This window comes from Pleurodeles waltl, chromosome 7 (genome assembly GCF_031143425.1).
Source record: "Pleurodeles waltl isolate 20211129_DDA chromosome 7, aPleWal1.hap1.20221129, whole genome shotgun sequence".
Classification (NCBI taxonomy): Eukaryota; Metazoa; Chordata; class Amphibia; order Caudata; family Salamandridae; genus Pleurodeles; species Pleurodeles waltl.
Window position 1 is genome coordinate 1,170,804,470 of NC_090446.1, and position 19,179 is coordinate 1,170,823,648.

Consider the following 19,179-nt stretch of genomic DNA (forward strand, 5'->3'; position numbering starts at 1 on the left):
TATAATTGGCTATGTCAACCTACCTATAAGTCCATAGTATATGGTAGGGCATGTAGGTTTAGGGACCCCAGCATAGGTGGTGCCCCCATGGGTGCACTGCTGAGGTGCCCAGTGTAATTTTAAAGGCAGACCTGCCTTGCTGGCTGCTTTTCAAATAAAGTTACAGGCAGTTTTGGCTTTGAAATTAAAAGTATTTCCAAAGTCTTAAATTACCTTATGTTTACACATGAGTCACCTAAGGTCTGCCCTATGTGCCCCTAGGGCTGGGTGCCATGTAACTATAAGCAGGGACCTTATTAAAATAGTTTTATAAACCCTGGTGAGGTAAAACAGGCAAATTAGTTTGTCCCTCATTGTAGTGAATGGCCTTTATAGACTGGAATGCAGAGACTTTATTTTAATTTTAAAAGTTCCCTTAATTAAAAGATTCATCAAGTTTGGTATCAAATTAATTGTTATAATAAATCCCACAACTTTCAGTTGTGGGATTTAATAGAGCTTGTTCAGATTAAGAGTTTTAAACTTTACCTGAAAAGTTGCCAACTTCAGCACTGCAGTGTTTTTGCTGCTTTGCTCTGATTGGCCAGCCTCTGGCAGCATGGCCAGGCTGCCTTGATAAGATGTGAATTGGCCTGGCTCAACACAAATAGATATTCCTGGGGGAGGAGATCTTCCCCCAGCAGGTGGAGAGGCAGAAAGGGGGAGGGCTGCCAAACTGGTTTACAAAGGCAGGGAAGGAAATTTGGAGCAACCCAGAACCTCCCTCACATCCTGCAAACCCAGACAATTAGGTGCCCCCCTGATTAGATTAGGAGAAGGCAGTAGAAGGGTGTGTTTAAGATTTTTTAGCCACACCAGTGGGTGGGCTCAGCCAGATGTAGCATTCTAAAATCACTTTCAGCCATGATGGACTTATGGGGAATGTTGCTCCCTGGGATTGTTTTTTGCCACACTTTCCAGGAAGTGGTCATCACAGGGGGAAGGACCCTGCACCTGATTGGAGAGCTAGGACCCTCCTGCAGGCAGTGTATCCGAAGAGGGCTCCAAGGATGTCAGATGAAGATTCAGGTTTGCCCCGGTCGAAGGGTTTTCATGACTAAGTCCGAAGGTAAAAATCTCCACAGAGGGCTACCATGATGCGTATCCAAGGAAGAGTTCAAGGAGGTCAGATTGGACTGGCGACTTGGTCCCGCTGAAGAAAATCTCCAGAAAAACGACTAAGTCAGAAGGTGAACTTTTGACCGAGGCCTCCCGTTTGCTGTAGCCGAGCAGGGCTCCATCGCGGTCGGCCTCAAACTTTGACTTTGACCAGTCGAGGTGCGACCAGATTGGTGCTATTCGTTTCTAAGAGCTAAAAAGCATTAATTCTTTACAAATTCATATCTCTGGTTCCCCTTATCCGTATTTAATCATTTTGATGTCATTTTAAAGATAAAAATATAATCTATTGTTAGAAATTGGTGTTTGATTTTTATTGTGTTTTGTGTTTCCTGTTTTGTGATTTTTAAATGCTTTACACATAACTCTCCTAAGTTAAGCCTTGTCACTTGTTGCCAAGCTACCAATGGTTGAGCTGAGTTTAATGTATTGAGATCTAATTGGACCTAAGTGGAGGTCAGTGGCCTATTGCTAAGTGTAGATACTTACCTGCCCTTACCAATAATCAATTTTCCAACAAGGTCCAACTTGGAACCTTCCATTTTGGGCAGATGGCTGCCACAAACTCTAAGAATCCCATTCCTTCCACAAAAGTAAAATGGCTGAAATTTTTGCCAACTTCCCATTGTACAAATGTGCCATTGGGTGGTTGTTGTCGTAGGGCTCCACATGTCCGTAATTGTAGGCTGGATTTTTTTCTTTTGTGGGGCCCCTGACGCTGGCAAATTTTGAGATGTAGGTGGTAGCAGACTCAATGTGAGTTTTGGTGGCGTCACCATCTGCCGTGGTGTCTCTATCTGACTCTGAGTCTTGCTGTGCAATTGTGAGGTTGCTGAGGAAGGTGATTCTGGCACACTGCTAGGGACATGGCTGCTTTGTGTGAGGATGTCACCCTCTTCTTCCTCACCTTCCACTGTTATTTGACTAGCTGTATCTGATGTTTCCTGGCTCTCCTCATCTTCACCACAGCAACCAAGTTCAGCCATTTTATTAAGGTTACCCTCTGACCGGATTGCGTGATGTTTTTTTCATTTGGCCGTCTGGTCTCCATTACCATAAAGTGAACTGGGCTTACATCGATGAACACTCATGTGGCAAAGGAGCATATCGCAATGTTCTCCTCCTATTTGCTAACCATAAAAAAATTCAAAAGTGGGGAGGAGTATGTACTTACTGGCCACTGCCAATGCCTGAAGATGAACCGGAGGTAGATTGGTGTGTTTTTTGCCTCTCTGCAGTGTATACTTCTACTGAGGTACGGGTTGGTACAGGTCTCTGCTGTAGCATTACAAATATGGGAGCTGGTGTGCTACCTGTGACACATCCCTCAGAGGAGGTTGGATAGTAATGTCAAACTCCTTTGTGACAGCTTCCATAATGACTGGCTCATCATCATTATCTTTCTCATCATCATCCCCTTCCATGATTCTGAGGCCTTATGGAGCTTCTCTTTTCCCTTGCCTCTCCTGGCACCTCCCGTACTCTGCCGGGATCTACTCCATATCAGAAGTAGTGCTTGGGAAGATGGTGAAGCAGTAACCCTTCTTTTTTCTTGTTGGGGTTCTGGGAGCCATTGATTCTAAAAGAAGAGGTTCTTGCTCGGTAGGAAGCTCGACCTCCTGTTCTGCTCCAACTTTGGGAAGATATACTATTGTTGGCTGGGGCTGCTGTTCACTGTGCTCTGTTTCATCAAATGATTGGATACTACTTTGCAAAATCCAATTCAACATCCCTGCTCATCAGTGTCACCATGATTACAGTGGCTGCCTCACTGACAGACATGGTCTTAGGCTTAGGTTGGGCATACTCTTCCCATTTAGGGTCACAACAGCAAAAAGAACAGTCCAAACTGGAATGGAATGGCATGGTGAGAAAAAAAAAGTGATGGATTAAACCCAGATCAGTGACCAGGGTGAATTTTTTATTTGTTTTGCATTCCATCCATCATCTATTCTTTTTGAAAGGGTATGCTCAGACATGGTTCCTGTGCTTGCTATTCCACCGGATTCAAGCTAGCCTGGCTGATGAGGGGGTGAAACCACAAAACTGGTCACAGGATGCTTGTTTCTGGTCCAGGGAGGACCTAGCCTGGCAGTTCGAGCTGGACTGGTCCCATGGGTAACAGTGTCAAGACTGATTTGCATATGGCTGGGTCCAAACTGGGGTGGCATGGTGAGCAAAATAATGATGGATTAAACCGATATCTGTGACTGGGGTGAGTGTTTAAAACGTTTCGGCACTCCATTCATCATCCTTTTGTGTTGCTAAAGTTGCCCTAAGTTGGAAGGGTATGCCCAGACATGGGTCACATGCTCACTATGCCAGTGGTCAAGCTAGCCTGGCTGATGAAGGGTAATACCCTGAAACTGGTCTCAGGATGCTTGTTTCTGGTCCAGGGATGACATGGCTTGGCAGTTCAGGCTGGACTGTTCCCCGGGGGAAGAGAGTCAAGACTGATTTACATATGGCTCGGTCCAAACTGCAGAGGCTTAGTGAGCAAAAGAACAATTAATTAAAACTAGATCTGTGACTGGGGTGAGTGTTTCAAAAGTTTCAGCACTCTGTCCATCATCCTTTTGTGTTTTAAAGTGACTTATAATTTCACCACTCCTTACCACCCCAATCTAATGAGTTGCTTCAAAGGTTAAACTAAACCCTGAAGAGCATGATTGCGGGTTTACCTGAACCCATGAGGTGTAAATGGGACCTCCACCTGCCTTGCCTGTTTTTAGCCTACAGGGAGGTACCGCAGAATGGGGTTGGTTATAGCCCCTTTGAACTTCTGTATGGGCACCCTGTAAGAAGGCTTCTCACTTGGTGAAGAAAGGCTTTGAACAAACTCCCTGGAGGGCCCCCCGGGATATGGTCTGCTACATGCTGGCCTGCCGCAACCAGATTGCACGCTTCAGGAAGCTCACCCAAAAGACCCTGGAAGCCAGACAGGGGGACCTGGAATGCTGGTATGATCAGCATGCCACTTTGTTAGAGTTTCAGCCTGGCCAAAAGGTGTGGGTCATGGAGCTAGTGGAGCACCGTGCTCTGCAAGACCACTCGTCTGGGTCCTATGAGGTTAAGGAGTGAAAAAGCTATGTCACCTATCTGATGGACCTCAAAGCTTTTAGAAACCCTTTGAGGGTTCTACATGTGAACCGCCTCATGCCCCTTTATGAGAGGTCTGAAGTGACCAGGCTCTTGGTGACTGATGATGGGGTGGAAGAGGAGAGTGAACCTTTCCCTACCTCCTCCTGTCTACCAAAGAGCAGGATGGGTCAGTGGAGGGTGTCAACCTCTCCTACACTGACACTATACCAACAAAGAGACTGCCGCCAGTTGCTGGAGTAGTTCACCTCACTGTTCTCCATTACCCAAGGGCTCACTACATGGTACACCCATGATATAGACACTGCAAACAGTTTACATGTAAAGAACAAAATTTACAGGTTGTCTGAGGGCTAATATCAAGGAGGAGAAGAAGATGTTAGCACTGGGAGCTACTGAGCACTCAAACAGCCCTTTTTCTAGCCCAGTGGTACTGATGACCACGGCTTCCCCAATAGGTCACACCTGAGCTCTGGTTCTGTGCAGGCTACTGAGGGTTCAATGCGGTCACCAAGACCGAAGTGCACCAAATTCCCAAAGCTAATGTGTCGATAGATTGCCTTGGGGCTGCCAAGTTCATCAGCAAGTTTGAGCTAACGTCTGGGTTCTGGCAGATGTTGACTGATGGAGCAAAAGAGAGTTTTCTACCCCAGAAAGGCATTACCAGCTCCTGCTCACGTCCTTCAGGTTAAAGAATGCCCCTGCCACCTTCCAGGTTGGTAAACCAGGTCCTAGCTGGACTGAAGAGCTTTGTTGCTGCATACTTGGATGGCATGACGGTCTTCAGTTCAAGCTGGGAGGACCACCTGGGCCTCCTACTGGAAGTGCCTCAGGCTCTGCAGAGAGAAGGCCTAACTTTCAAGGCCAGTAATTACGGACATTTGCCCCTCCCCTCAGCCTTTGGCCTTTGCCCTCCCTGTGCTCACCGACTAGTGCCTCCAGGACAGGGAAAGTAGTGCTTTCGAGCAGCTGTACAAGGTTGACCCCTATGCCTGCAGAAGCAGCCCAGCTAAGTCCGGATGCGGCTTGCAGACTGGATGGGATCCCCCTTCCTGCCACATGCCTTTAAACAAACATTCTAGGAACATCTGGCATTTGCGCTAACCTGTCTTGGTTCTGCACTTGACTCCATACCAGCAGTAGTCAAGAAGGAACGAATGACAAAGTGCGAGACTTAGCATCGTCCAATTCTCCACTCGCCACCACCAGGTGGTGGAACTTCAGCCTAATTACCCCCTGCACAATTATTAACCACATTCTGCCTTAATAGCTACTAAATTGTCATCTCTAACCAGTAATGGACTAAATGTACCAGCCACTTTTCTGCAAAATGAAGAGCTTGTGGAAAAACAAAATCTAATCCTCTTCGTAATAAAGACTCCTCAACCTTGCAGTTGAAAGTGAAAAATCAGATCTTCACTCTGTGGGAAAAGAAGAAACTCCAGCAGGAGAGTTTGACTTCTAATATGAGTCCCAAAGGTGGGTTTGTGGAAGTTATACAAGGGGAAAGTATAGTGAGGCCTACGGAGACTAGGGTATGGTTGGACTCCAAGTTTGGGGTGTCTGCCTCACAGAAGGATGCCTCAGAGTCTTGTGAAATAGTCTCCAGTCGACTTGCATCCCCTCACCTGTTACCTCTTATTCTACCTCTATCAGCACCGGTTTTGCAGGCGATGACTCCCTCCCAATCAACTCATAGAGAGGGGCTATTCCAGCAAAAAGTCCCACAGGTGCAAGATGATGATTTTACCCTACCAGACCTGGATTTAGAATCATGTAAGGGATATGGTACTCAATCTAAGGGGCAGTTTTCGCACTTGGCATGGCCACCCTCCCCTTAGGTTTGCAACTTTTCAGCAGTACTTCAACAAATCATCCTTCATTGATTATGAATTTATAAGTTACTTCAGACCTGTCAGTGAGTGGAATACATTTTTGTCAGCCTGTCGATAAAGAAATAAAACTGTCAAATACCTTACAGTGTCTGGAAAGGCTTTTAACTTCATTTTTACAGTAATAAGAAAAATTCAGTGGGGGGGTCTGACTGTATCTTTGCTACAGTGACGACAATATTAAAAGAACTGACTAACAGTACGAAGGACATCTTTTCTGGGCCAAGATAGTCCAGTCGGCTTTTTTCAGTTTGTCTTCAACCCTTAGACTAAAAAGAATCTGAGCGAAAACCCTCAAGCAACCGAGCAGGCTGTTGAGCAGGACTTGTTTCTGATTTTTAAATCTCACCCCAAACAGGTGCCATGTATTGACGATTCAAAGCAAGTAAAATCTGGAAAGAGGGAATTATCACGTAAAGAAAAGAAAAAATCTTGTTGTAGACTCTCGAAGAAAGCTTGAAGGAAGTTATGTTTTGGAGAAATCATGGACAATTTATCAAACACTGAGGTCCTGGAGCAAATTCCCTCTTTGGCACAGGCAGCAGTTGATCTTAAAAGAACTCCAGTACAGTCACTTGTTGAGAGAAACCCTGCAGTGAAGGAAGATGATTATAGGCTGCAAGCATCTTTTATGCCTTCTTGCCTAAACCCTATGTCTGCACATTTTCTAGATTCTGGTACTAGAAAAAGTCAATTGGTGCCAAAAGGGACAAAGGCGACAAAGGCAGCAGAGTGTTATATGGACTCCTGTACGTTGGACTTCATCACACTTTTTATGGAAATTTAATTTTAAATGGATCTTCTCTGTTCAAAATGTAAGATTAATTGAAGGTAATGATATCAAACTGGTTTTCTTAGTGCCCATAGGGCTGGGTTTTGTATCTAGGGTAAACTTTCACTCCAAATTCCCAGGAAATATGATATTAAATAATTCAGAAAGTTTGCAATGTAGGAGTATTGATGTTATCCCACTTGTGGAAGATAAGATGGGAGGCAGACCTTTGTTGCGTTATCTTATAGTTTTAACACAATGGGCAAAAGGCCCTCCCCTAGGTCCCCACTCACAGTAGGGGACCCAAGTTAGATTATAAGTGGCTAAAAGTCCATCTAGGTAATCATAGTAGACAGGTATCTCTTAGGGATGCCTCTAGTTCCTCTTCTCCAGTAGTACTTGAAGATGAATTGTCTAGATGGGATTGGTTACCAGGTTCCTTATCCAGTGCCTCCTAGAGTGGGTGCTTGCAAGGCTCTCATAACTACAAATGAGTTAAAAATCTTCTCTTGGAATATAGCCAGAGTACAGAACAGCCAGGAGAAGCTCCAACTTTTGACATCTTCAAATACAGATGTAATTTGTCGCCAGGAGGCATGGGGCCAGATGTATCAAACTTTTTTCCATTCTCAAATGGTGCGAATCACAAAAATCAGCCGTTTGTGATTGCAAAAATGCCTTCCATGATGTATGAAAGGCATTCACAGTGAGAAAATAAGGAATCACTAAAATAATGAGTTTTCGTGACTGTGACATGGTTTCGCCTGTCGCAAACAGCATATTGTACATAGCGACATTATTTACCGAATTGCTATTTGCGTGATGCAAACTGCAACAAAGATTTGCGAATTGCAGATAGCGATCTGCAAAATCCTGAAGCAAACTGCGATACACTGATTGAGACACGCAAAACCATGTCACAATGCGATGCATCAAAAATTAGCAAATTGCAAATATTCGCAGGATGGCCTTTTGCACATTCAATTTACCACGAATTGAAATCAGGTGGTAACCAGGTGCAACCTATTTAAAGAGGCCCAGAATGACTCAGCCTCTTTTCCACAATGGCTGCACTCTACGTGATGGCGAGGAGAATGAGGATCTTGGCAGGTTTTGAGGAGAGGGAGGAGGAGACAGGAACGCATTTTCAGAGTGCGCATGACCCTTTTTGACCAGATAGAGGATGAAATTTATGAGAAGTACAGGTTAAGCTCAGTCATGATACTTGACCAGATAGCAGATCTACAACCCATACTGCAGCGTATCACCAACAGGACCAGTAGTATACTCACCCATGTGCAGGTATTATGCTCCTTGCACCTATTAGTCTCAGAGAGCTAGCAAGGTGTCATGGCAGCAGCAGGAAGGGTCTCACAGAGTGCTCTCTCATGCTTCTTCAATGCATTTCTCAATGCCATGCTGAACAAAATACAAGAGCCCATAAGATTCCCCAACACCCCACGGGAATTACAACAGACAAAAATAAATTTCTATCAGATCGCACAATTCCCACATGTCATAGGTGCCATTGATGTGACACATGTAGCAATCTGTCCACCATCGGCCACCGAGTATGTGTATCGTAACTATAAGACCCATCCTTCCATGAACATACAGGTGAATAGCAATGCAACCATCATCATACCTGACTCGTAGCCAGATACCCAGGTAGCACACATGACTTGTACATCTTTTGCCACAGCGGGATTCACACAAGACTACTAGCTGGGGAGTTTGGCGAAGGATATCTACTGGGTAATGTAATAGTTGACAATGTTGCATTGATGTTATTGTAATGTCAGATATCAACAGTACTCATTTTACTCTCTGTTCATTCCAGGAGACAGTGCCTACTCTGTGCGGACCTATATAATGATGTCCTACCTGAGCCTTGCAATGCAAGCAGAGAGGAGGTGCAATCATGCACAAAGGGCAACCTGCAGTGTGGTGGAGCGGACCTTCAGACTGCTGAAGAGCTGCTTCAGGTACATCCACAAGAGCAGAGGTGCACTACAGTTCAGCCCAGAGACGACTTACAAAACTGTATAGCACATGTAGCACAACATTGCAATGAGAGGAAGGGCATACCAGTTGAACCAATGGAGCCGGACTCAGATGAAGATGGTGATCCCTTACCACCCCATCACCCAGTAGACAGGAGTAGTGCAGCAGAAGGCAGGCAAAGATGAGTAGACATCACCCACAACCATTTCTGATGTAAGTAATGTCAACACCACTTCAATAATATGTATTTCTGTAGTTAGCAACTTTATTACCTTGACTTCAAGCAATGTATGTGTCAATAGGACATAGCCATGCAATATAGGCAAATGTGCGATTAATAGTGTCACACTATTAGCATCATAGTATAACTATATAGCTACATGTTAAGGTAGTCCCCTGTAGCCCTCAACATTACTTCCTACATCCACGCACTCCAATGGCCTCACTGTCACCTCTTGTAGCGGGTTCACAGGCAGTACTGTGTCTGGTACTGTGATGCCTAGGATCCATCACAGGGGCTATAAGACTCCTGAGGCTAGAGAACTCCTCACTATCCCCACCACCCAGTTTGCTATTTGTAGCTCTGCGAGCTGTCTTCATTGCATCCAGGACATTGGTTATTTGCACCAATCCCTGTGCAATGCTCTGACTGCAATGTGCCATCTCCACCTGTATGCCCACAGCACGTTGTAAAAGTAAGGCAGTTGGGCTAGCGAGCCGATTGACCGATCTCCAGAACCCATCAAACCTTCCCATAAATTGGTCATGGTGCCTACGGTGGCTGACACGTTCCTGCTGAATCTCAGTGCAGAGGTCCCCAATGGCGTTTGTCAACTTCTTTGTGTTTTCTGCTGCTGTTTGCTGTCCCTCATTCAGAGACTCCAACTGCTTGTGCATTGATCTAACGTGTACATTGAGTGCATCCATCTACTTGTGCAGTACTCCCATATTGTTATTGTGAGACTCAAACTGTCTGTGCATTGTGCCCATGTTATGATTGATTGACACCAACTGCCTTTGCATTGACCTCATGTGTTTGCATTGTAGGCGCTGCACTTTCAGCATGGAAGGTTCAAGGATGCCAATAATTGATGGGCCCTCTCCTTCATCTGTGCACTGTCTGCCAGCTTCGTGACGCCTCCTGAAGGGAGTTGACTGACACTGGGGCAGGGACTGCTGTTTTCCTGTGGTTGTAGCCTCTGGGGGTGGTATGTGGACTTCATCTGGCATTTCATCTGAGTCCTGGTTATACTCTGTGAGAGGTAACACCCTTGCTCTGCGTCCAGTTGGTGAAATACTGAAAGACTCACTTGTGTTGGAGTCGGACTGTGGTTGTGTTTCGACATCCCCCACATTTCCACATTCTGTTGCAGCAGGGCCCGGGACATCTGCAACGACAATGTGCAGCTTGTCATTTATGAATCTATATCACAAGATGTTGCACAATAGTATAAAATGTACACTGACATTGTATCACTATGAGTCGGTTGTGTTGTTTCTCTATGTGGCTGAACACTAACTTGCTTTTTATGTGGTATTTTGACTTTATTATTGTGGACTACCACTCCCATAAGGCATAGTTGTGTTGTATGTAAGAAGTGGCATGGACAACTTATCATAATGCATATAACTAATAGCTATCCTCTAAGGGGCATTTGTACTTGCACATATGGAGATAAACATCATTACTGGCCTTACCTTTGCTGGTGCTGGGTGTCCCTGAGGTGTCAATGTCAGTTACACCACTGACAGCTTCAGGAAGCAGTGTGGACTCCATCATGTCTTCTATTGGTGTGGACGGTGTCTGGGTGGGTGGTCCTCCTCCGGTTCTCCTTGCCTCCTTTAGCCTGCTGGCTACCCTTTCTTTGGCACAAGAACACAGGTCATACCCTAGCTTGCGTATCTCCTCAAGAGAGCGCTGCACAACACCCACTGTGCATATTTTGGTCTGGATTTCTGACCACAGTTTCTTCTTTTCACTTTCAGGTACCTGGAGTGAGTTCTTCCCAAACAGTTTGTCATGGTTCCTGACCACCTCCTCAGTGAGCACCTCCAATTCCTGCACACTGAATTTCAGCTTGCGCTTCCTGTCTCCTTTCACCTTCACATTCCCATCATTGGCCATGTTGCAGTATGGTCCAGGCTGGCTCACAAACTGGCTCCCGGGTGCTGGACTGTGTCTCTCTGCCTGCTCCTGTGGGTGTGACTCCTGGAAACAGCCTGGGCTGACTCACTTCCTGGTTGTGATGTCATCAGGCTGTTCCGGTTTGCCATTTTCGCAATTTGCGATTTTCAGATACCAAATAGCTATTTATTTGTGATTTGGTATTTGCTACTCGCAAATTGTGTTCGACATTTTAAGAAATCACTATTACTGACTCGCAATTTTGATACATCCCATTTAGCGATTTATTAAAATTTGCTATTTAAGAAATGCAAACTGGGAGCTTGATACATCTGGCCCATCGAGTGCAGAGGGTCTAGTCTTCAAGATTTCTTTTCCTTGGAGTTTGAAGCCAAGCCCTCAAGAAGGGGGCATGCATATGGAGGGGTGGCATGTTTGTTGTCTAACAAGCTTAAATGGAGGAATGAGCGCTATAAAGATCCCAGTAATCAGTTTCTGGCAGTAACTTTGAGATTATTATTGTTAATGGGTGGTTACCCTCTGATTCTCCAGCAGCTTTCACTCACAGAGCACCTGGGGGAGGTTCATCTTGGACTACGTGATAGTAAGTTGTTCCTCATTTTATCTTTTGGGTTATCTAAAGGTGGCAGGTTCCCTGCTTAGTGACCAAAGACTGTTAGCTTTCTCCTTGACTACCAACACATTCTCTACAAGTCCTTGAAAAGGGAACAGATATGCCTTAAGCCTTAATAAGAATACAAGGTGGACTCATTGGGATTTAAGGTCACGTAAGGGGTTGAAAATCAAATTGGAAGCCACAATTGCATTTTAGGTGATTGGCTTGGGAATGAAATCAAAAGTTTTAATACGTTTATGAAGCAGATAGTAAACAACGCTAAACAGAAAAACTAATTGAATCACCTTAAGGTGATCCCTCTTCCTCTTTTTCCTCTGAATAGGGAAATACATTCACTTGTTAGGGAGCAATATTTGGCTTTTGATATTGATAGGAAAGTGAAGGTATAGGTATTAAAGAGGAGAAGAGTGCAAGTGAAAGCCCTAGGCTGCAGTCAAAGGCACGTCCCAGACTTTTTGGACATTAGTTGGAGTTGGCTGTGGTATGAGAGCTAGGTGTTTCCCTTTATCCATAGAGGAATCGTTATGGATCTTCTCTATTAAATGCCTTTATGTGAAGAATGGGGAGAGACTAAATATTTTGTGGCAAAGAAGGACCTGCCCCTTTATGACCCCCTGTAAGGAAATGCCTCCTTGTCATGGTCACCCCCTGACTTTTTGCCTTTGCTGATGTCAAGTTATGATTTGAAAGTGTGCTGAGGCCTGCTAACCAGGCCCCAGCACCAGTGTTCTTTCCCTAACCTGTACTTTTGTTTCCACAATTGGCACACCCTGGCATCCAGGTAAGTCCCTTGTAACTGGTACCCCTGGTACCAAGGGCCCTGATGCCAGGGAAGGTCTCTAAGGGCTGCAGCATATCTTATGCCACCCTGGGGACCCCTCACTCAGCACAGACACACTGCTTGCCAGCTTGTGTGTGCTAGTGGGAATAAAAAGACTAAGTCGACATGGCACTCCCCTCAGGGTGCCATGCCAACCTCACACTGCCTACAGGTATAGATAAGTCACCCCTCTAGCAGGCCTTACAGCCCTAATGCAGGGTGCACTATACCATAGGTGAGGGCATAAGTGCATGAGCACTATGCCCCTACAGTGTCTAAACAAAACCTTAGACATTGTAAGTGCAGGGTAGCCATAAGAGTATATGGTCTGGGAGTCTGTCATGCACGAACTCCACAGCACCATAATGGCTACACTGAAAACTGAAGTTTGGTATCAAACTTCTCAGCACAACAAATGCACAATGATGCCAGTGTGCATTTTATTGTAACATACACCCCAGAGGGCACCTTAGAGGTGCCCCCTGAAACCTTAACCGACTACCCGTGTAGGCTGACTGGTTTTAGCAGCCTGCCACACACCAGACATGTTGCTGGCCACATGGGGAGAGTGCCTTTGTCACTCTGTGGCTAGTAACAAAGCCTGTACTGGGTGGACGTGCTTCTCACCTCCCCCTGCAGGAACTGTAACACCTGGTGGTGAGCCTCACAGGCTCACCCCCTTTGTTACAGCACCCCAGTGCACTCCAGGTAGTGGAGTTGCCCGCCCCCTCCGGCCACGGCCCCACTTTTGGCGGCAAGGCCGGAGGAGATGATGAGAAAAACAAGGAGGAGTCACTGGCCAGTCAGGACAGCCCCTAAGGTGTCCTGAGCTGAGGTGACTGTGACTTTTAGAAATCCTCCATCTTGCAGATGGAGGATTCCCCCAATAGGGATAGGAATGTGCCCCCCTCACCTCAGGGAGGAGGCACAAAGAGGGTGTAGCCACCCTCAGGGCTAGTAGCCCTAAATTCAGTATTTAGGGGCTCCCCAGAACCTAGGAACTCAGATTCCTGCAACCTAAGAAGAAGAGGACTGCTGAACTGAAAAACCTGCAGAGAAGACGGAGACACCAACTGCTTTGGTCCCAGTCTACCGGCCTGTCTCCCCCCTTCTAAAGACACTGCTCCAGTGACGCGTTCCCAGGGTCCAGCAACTTCTGAAGCCTCAGAGGACTACCTTGCATCTAGAAGGACCAAGAACTCCCGAGGACAGTGGCTCTGTTGCACAAAGACCGCAACTTTGCAACAAAGAAGCAACTTTGAAACAACACACGTTTCCCGCCGGAAGCGTGAGACTTTGCACTCTGCACCCGACGCCCCCGGCTCGACTTGTGGAGAACAAACACCACAGGGAGGACTCCCCGGCAACTACGAGACCGTGAGTAGCCAGAGTTGACCCCCTTGAGCCTCCACAGCGACGCCTGCAGAGGGAATCCTGAGGCCCCCCCTGACCGCGACTGCCTGCTTCAAAGACCAGACGCCTGGTAAAGACTCTGCATCCGCAGCCCCCAGGACCTGAAGGATCCGACCTCCAGTGCAGGAGTGACCCCCAGGTGGCCCTCTCCCTTGCCCATGTGGTGGCTACCCCAAGGAGCCCCCCCCTTGCCTGCCTGCATCGCTGAGGAGACCCCTTGGTCTCCCATTGATTTCTATTGCAAACCCGATGCTTGTTTGCACACTGCACCCGGCCGCCCCCATGCCGTTGAGGGTGTACTTTCTGTGCTGACTTGTGTGTCCCCCGGTGCCCTACAAAACCCCCCTGGTCTGCCCTCCGAAGACACCGGTACTTACCTGCTAGCAGACTGGAACCGGGGCACCCCCTTCTCCATTGAAGCCTGTGCGTTTTGGGCACCACTTTGACCTCTGCACCTGACCGGCCCTGAGCTGCTGGTGTGGTAACTTTGGGGTTGCTCTGAACCCCCAATGGTGGGCTACCTTGGACCCAAACTTAAACCCCGTAGGTGGTTTACTTACCTGAAAAAAGTAACAAAAACTTACCTCCCCCAGGAACTGTTGAAAATTGCACTGTCTAGTTTTAAAATAGCTATATGTCATTTGTGTGAAAACTGTATATGCTATTTTGCTAATTCAAAGTTCCTAAAGTTCCTAATTGATGTGCCTTTCATTTAAAGCATTACCTGTAAATTTTGAACCTGTGGTACTTAAAATAAACTAAGAAAATATATTTTTCTCTACAAAAATCTATTGGCCTGGAATTGTCTCTGAGTGTGTTCCTCATTTATTGCCTGTGTATGTACAACAAATGCTTAACACTACTCCTCTGATAAGCCTACTGCTCGACCACACTACCACAAAATAGAGCATTAGAATTATCTCTTTTTGCCACTATCTCACCTCTAAGGGGAACCCTTGGACTCTGTGCATACTATTCCTTACTTTGAAATAGTGCATTAAGAGCCAACTTCCTACACCCCCCGACCGAAGTAGAGATCACAACTGCAAATCAAGGAATTCACACCTCAGCTGCAATGGGGCCTGACAAGATCCTCATCTCTGTTCCAATACAAAATACACTACTCTGGAGTAAAATTCTTTCTCCATTTTTAAAAAAATGTCACAAATCCACCAAGATTCTCCCATCCTGGACAGGGAGTAACCATTGTTGCAGGGTAAGCTTGGTCCAGCTGCGAAAGAGGATGCTGGTGTGGTTGGGAGCAGTATGGGGGGACCAGCGAGGATGAAGTGAACTATGAAGTGGTCCAACCAGGGAAGAAATCTAAGATGTAGCTGTATCTTATTTTGTTGCTGGATGTGAGAATGCGGTCAAGTGTGTGTCCGACTTTGCGAGTCACGTCTGTAACCAGATGCTTGAGGCCCATGTCTAGTCTTTCTAGAAAATCTGTGGAGTTGGGTTCAGAGGAGTCATCCAAGTGAAAGTTGAGGTCTCTCAAGAAGCTGTAGTGTTCAGATTCCATGGCAAGCGGGGAGATGAATTCTGTGATAGTATTGCTGGGGCCACCTGGGGGTCCTGGTGGCCTGTATGAGAGGGTGCCTTCGATGGTGGTATTTCTGTTGGTTTGGTTTAATCACTGGTGATGGTGCAGTTGATTGATTCATTGTGTATGATCCCCTGTCTGTTAGTGCGGTTGTGGTGATTCAGTTTGTGTCCGGTGGGTGTTGCCATGGCGATGTCAGGGGGTGACGCTGGGATGAGCCAGGTCTCTGTGATAAAGGTCATGTCAGGGTCGAGGGTGGAGATGGTTTTCTAGAGTTTGGTTTCATGCTTGCACAGAGATGTGGAGTTGAGCAGGAGGCATGTTAGTTGTTCCAGGGGGTCCCAGTCCGTAGGGGTGACCTGGCATTGTTGGCTGTGATGGCGTTTTGTTCTGGGATGGAGGAGTGGCAGCAGTGGGTGGAGATGAAAGGTCCAACTGTTGAGCACAGTGTTGCAAGGTGGCAGTTTTCTGAGCATCTGGAGTCTAAGGCACTGAGCTCTTTAGAGGAGTTTCTTTGGGAGTGTGATGGGCCAGGGTTCCTGGCACTGGGCATGGTCCAAGCATGGACAGGCACAAAAGGGCTTGCATTTGGTGTTCCCTCTGTACGTACCCACTGCAGAGTCACGCAGTGGCCTCCATTAGTAGTCCTGGGAGGAAGGATGGGTTGAGAGAGAGGCGGGAGGGCAGTGACCAAAGAAAAACAGCAGGAAAGTCAATCACTAAACAGAAAACAGTGGGAAAATCAAACCACCAAACAGAAAACAATGGGGAAAATCAAACCACTTAACAGAAAATGGCAGGAATAGTAGACCACAAAACAATGAGGCCAGGAAATCAAGAGAAACAGAAATAGACTACTAAAGCTAAGTATACCTATTAGTAAACTGTAATAACGGAGCAGAGCGCTTATTGGTGCCAAATACCTGAAGCCCTGGAGTGGGCGGACTGGGGGGATTGAATCGATTGCCTCTAGGGTTAAGAACTAGTCAGCAGCATTGTGGTGCTGGGCAGCAGCTGTGGGGGGAATGGTCAACAGCTACTCACCAGAGGTCGTGCAGTGGCCTCCATTAGTACTCCTGAGGGGTGGAAGGGGCTGAGAGGTAGGCGGGAGCTTGAAAAATGACAGGAAAATCAAACCACTAAACAGAAAATGGTGGGAAAATCAAACCACTAAACAGTAATAAGAGGAAATAAGAGAAACAGAAATAGACCACAAAAGCTAAATTTACCAATTACTAAACTGTAATAACAAAGCAGAGTGCTAATTGGTAGCAAATACCTCAAGCCGTGGAGTGGGCGGACCACAGGCGCTGAACCGGTGGCCTTTGAGAGCTAGTCAAATGCCTTGAGGTGCTGGCCAGCGACAATGGTGGGGAGTGGAGTGAAGACAGGGGTTTTACACTACCCGATTACACTGTTCCTGAAACACTACAGGAGGAGGAAGAGGATGATTGGTCAAAATGAAGTTTGTTTGATGTCCCAACTTCTGGGTGTACCGCCTGAGTTTGAGGAAAAACTCTACTTCCCGACCTGAGTATTCCAGAGCCACCATAAAACTTTTAAATTTTTTCTTGATTAACTTCTTTCTTTTGAAAAAACAGAAATAGCTAGTGAAACATTATGTTTGTGTAAGATTTATGCTGCCCCACCATTTTCTAGTCCCATATTATATGGCCGGATTAGAGTTGGACCAGTGTGCAGTGAAGAAGCCCCTGCATTCCCTTCAGGACATTGGAGAAGATGCCTGTATCCCTCACATACCACTGCCTATCCTTTTGTTTTTCATCACCTAGCAGGGCTGCCCCAGAAGTTCATTGATTAAAAGACGTCCAGTGCCAATGCCAAATTCAAATGTGTTGCTACTTGCTAGCAATGGAAGAGATAATATTTTGTTCAACCCCCATGCTTGGATTTGAAGAGGTAACTGCAACTATTGTACCAATGAGTGGTGATATATTGAGTGATTATGAATGATGATAGATGATTTATGTGGTGGCTGACAGGGAGGGAGAGAGTTCAACAATTTGTAAACTTGATTCTTATGATTTGCAATGATTGGGGGCTGATGGGTGATCATTTTTTCCTGAAAGTAATTACTATTTCAAACTTAGTGAAATTTACTTGCAAGGTCCACTCCTTTTTTTGCCTCCTCAGACCAGACCAGTAACTTTAGTTAGCAAACACAACACTGCACAAAATACTCCAACTCTGTTTCTCTATTAGTTCTTCAACAGCAGCACACTTGACTACATAGGACTACCTCACTGGGTTTGGCACTGGGATGGAGTTCCTCAGAATCAGGAGGAGGAGGATGGAAGGACTCAGGGCAGGACTACCTCAACAGCTAAAAGGAGAAAGCTATTGACTTCAAAGAGAAACCATGATGATGGTGAAGATTCTGAGAAACTAGAACCCCCTCAGCTCTGTATACTGGAGAGAGATGCATTGATTTGGGAAATGCTGCTGAGTGTGTCTTTGTTGCATTGCTAACTTGAGTCAGAAACTCCTCCTTATCTTCTTGCTCTGCTTCTGAGTCTTTTTGGTACACTCCTGACTCCTCTTGAAGCTTACCTTGCTTCCGTTTGTCCATCTCCTTCAGTGTATAATACATTTACTGTTATTTTCAATATGAAGGCCTTTTCCTAGTCCTCTCCTGCCTGAACAATACTCTGAAAAAGCTCAAAGCTTTAGCTTACATACCGGACAGGTTCAGCCAGGCACCCAAGAGTTATGGACATTCCAAGAGAATGGAGATGCACTGCTCAATTTGGTAATACAGATATAATTTTCCTTTACCCAGTCATATTTTGTTTAGAAGTGGGTGGGTTAACTTCAATCCTCCATAATATGTATTTGTAAAACCTAGAAGGCAATATTTTGAGACATAGGGGGTTATTCTAACTTTGGAGGAGGTGTTAATCCGTCCCAAAAGTGACGGAAAAGTGACGGATTTACCACCAGCCGTATTACGAGTCCATTATATCCTATGGAACTCGTAATACGCCTGGTGGTATATGCGTCACTTTACCGTCACTTTTGGGACGGATTAACACTCCTCCAAAGTTAGAATAACCCCCATACTGCCTTGGGTCTCTCTGGGGCAGAAGGACTGTTTGCAATGCATTTAACTGAACTGTGTCATACTTATCCTTTTATCATTTTTTTTCCAGAACAGATCGATGATGGTGTACCACTCGGCGCCCCTTTGAACACTGTCATGGTTTTTTTTGTGTGGTGTTTGTCTTTGTAACACCTTCTCATATATTCATCAAGCCCCCTCTAACCTTCTTCACTGAGGCTGTGTGATTTATTGAAGTGTGTCTTACTTTTACACTAAAAATGGATCATACACTTGCTGGGGCAGATGTGGTGAAAGTGACACCAACTCACTGCATGACCTTCTATTACCTGAGCAATATTCCACACTGGCCCCATCAATACCATCATTGAGGCATGTTGTATTGTGTAAATGCTTAATCTTGTCCAACCACTCTTGACTCTAAGCCAACTTCTCCTAACACCATGATTTAATTTCCTAAGTTTTATTTTTAAATACTATCTCCCCACCATTGCTCAGAAGAAGTTGATATTTCTAGTTTTTATTACGATTTCAGGTCTTCTTTATTGTGTGTCAAATACTGTCATTGTGGTAGTCTGGTCTCAGTCTTCCTAAAGTTACGATGTTAAATGATCCACTAACTCTGTTTTCTTTCAAT